This window comes from Nelumbo lutea, chromosome 3 (assembly GCF_056320005.1).
Source record: "Nelumbo lutea isolate HS-2025 chromosome 3, American lotus-T2T, whole genome shotgun sequence".
Taxonomy (NCBI): Eukaryota; Viridiplantae; Streptophyta; class Magnoliopsida; order Proteales; family Nelumbonaceae; genus Nelumbo; species Nelumbo lutea.
The window spans coordinates 41,328,886-41,331,506 of NC_142686.1; the positions used below are offsets into that span (position 1 = coordinate 41,328,886).

The window sequence follows — 2,621 nt, forward strand, 5'->3', positions numbered from 1 at the left end:
AAGCATACAGCGACAATACTAATAAGGATGGACTACGTACCAGCCTTGACCTACTTGACAAGGTAAGGGACCCCGCATGCATCAGGACCGCGGCATACCAACAAAGGGTAGCTCGGTACTACAACACCAGAGTTAAGAGACGAAACTTCCGCGTCAGTGACCTAGTTCTCCGCAAGGTCATGGTACCCGAGCCCAGTGTTGTGTTATGGGCCCGGGCGTAGGATCTCATCATGAGTCGGTCAACGGGGAGAAAGCCCTGCTTTACCTTGTGCCTTCCCTTGCGTGCAGAACCTATTGTGGAAAATCGAGTGGGTGATTTGTCCAAAAAACCACCCGAACTCTCCGAATGGGTGATTTGTCCAAGAGACCACCCTAACTCTCCTAAGCTCTTTCCTTGATAAAAAACTCAATGCCTTTACTTCAATTCGTAGCTCCTTAAATAAGAGATTACAGAAGGAAATTCCTTGTTGGATTCGGCTAGGTTAGGGTAATCCAACTTAAACTCAAACTCCTAATTACCTACTCCTAAAGGTAACACAACTCTTACTTAAGATAAGACAAGATAAGGATAAGGATAAGGGATGAGGAATGGTGTAGATAGCGGCGAGTTGAAGAGCAGAGCTGATGTGGTAAGATAAGTGTGGACCCACCCTAATGAGATGTCATGTGGGCCCTGCCCTACTACTGCTATCGGCGGTGCATGCGTCTCGTGGTGCTGTTGTCGTGAGGTGCATGCTGCTACCGTGCAGTGCATGCTACTGTGCAGCGCTGCCGGGCGGTGCGTGCTGCGTGCTGTTGGGCGGTGCGTGCTGCTGTGCGGCGATGCCTGCTACTGTGCGGCCTGCCATGTGTGTTGCTACCTATGACTGCGCCGCAGTGCGCTGCCAGTTGGTGTGTCCATAACACCACACCCCTCCTGGACAGCGAGCTTGTCCTCAAGCTTGAATTCCGGATACATGACTTGGAACTCTGCCAATGGATCAAACGGCTGCACACTATCTCTCAATCCACCAACAGCATGGACAACAGTGACTACCCCGTAGCTCAGTGCATAAAGCTGGTCCAGTCCACATGGCTCAAATCTAGAAGGCATGAGTAGGATGTCCGCACCAGCAGTTATTCGACGAGCCATTTTCATAGAGAAACCAACCCAACCCCTGACTTTGTCATGGTGTTGACTCTCAAAATGTTTGAGAAGTTGTTCCCGGTCAGGTCTCCCAGTGCCCAACATGACTAGTTGCACTTCCTGGTCCACCATCCAAGGAATGGACTCAGCAACGAGATCAACACCTTTCTGATGGTGATGCCTGCCAATGAACCCAATCAGAGGAACATTCTCCCAAAGAGGAAGACCAAGCTCCCTTTGTTGAGCTGCTTTGCATTGAGGCTTGCCAGTCCGAAGAGTCTCCGCAGAGTAATTGGTGTAGCCATCCGATGTTAGGTAAACATCTAGCTGGGGGTTCTCTTCGCTTGCATCAATCCCATTCACGATGCCCTTCAGCTTCCAATCACACTCATTTATTTGATGCAGACCCCAGCCACCTTCTTTAGTTTTCAGCTCCCAGGCGTAACCAAGGCTTACAGTGACTACACGATCTGCTGCTTTCAGGCCAGCTGCAAGGACATTGAAGTGTTCCCCACCTCCTGGGTCATGTAGTTTGAAGTAGTTTTGTGGAAGATCCACATAACGAAAATCGCGTACTGGACCATGACCCCGGTGTACTATGTTGTGGATCACCAGAACGCACTGGGTATACTTATAGAAGAGAACCTCAAGAGCAGCCTTACAGAAGAGAACCATGCATTTTAAAATATCCCCTCAGCCTCCCCCATATATATTTTTCTCAATATTGCGAAACATAGGGTTATCCATGAACACAAAATCCATGCCATCAATATAAGCTTGGAAGGAAGTTACCTCCATATCCGGCCCATCCACCTTATATCTCTTGTGCACTCCTGTTTCTTGGGCTTCTGCATAGTTACCATCCCTGACCAAAGGAGGAGATTTTAAAGTTTCATCCTCCGTGCGTAGATTATGAAAGGATTGCTCACAACGGTACAGCTATCCTAGTGGGTCGCCGCTGCCGCTATATGAGGGAAACTCCAAACGGCTATACTTGGGAATAACTATGGCTGTCGGGGAAGCGATCTGTTGTTTGCTGGATGCCTTTGCCCAGTCTAGACGGCGACTGTTTGTATTGGAAATTCCCTCAGAACTCCTTTCTTTGTTGGAGAGGAATGCTTCCAGTTGGCGTCGCAGCTCCCGGACATCTTCCTTGACTTCATGAACCTCCATGTTGGTTTCTACTAGCCTATGTTCCAGTTCATGGACCTTGGATGATAGCTTCTCCATATCGCCCATGACGTTTGGCTCTGATACCATAATGTTATGGGCCCAGGCGTAGGATCTCGTCACGGGTCTGTTAGATAGTTTTGTATGCCCTTAGCTTCAATCAAAATTGATGTACTTTATGAGTTTATTGTAAATGAATAAAAGTGCATATTTGATTCATGTTCCCTTGGTATGTTTCTGTGTAATACCCTTAAACTGGACACTTAATGAGACTCGTGTTAGTTTAGAATGTTCACAGCCAGTGGGTCGGTATGGGGAGACCTAT

The 2,621-nt window shown here is 48.1% G+C and overlaps 1 pseudogene; it reads right to left on the reverse strand.

Annotated features, from left to right (window-relative positions):
* Nucleotides 1-856: 856 nt before the first annotated feature.
* On the reverse strand, nucleotides 857-2,365 carry LOC148864476 (granule-bound starch synthase 2, chloroplastic/amyloplastic pseudogene; annotated as a pseudogene).
* Nucleotides 2,366-2,621: the final 256 nt, after the last annotated feature.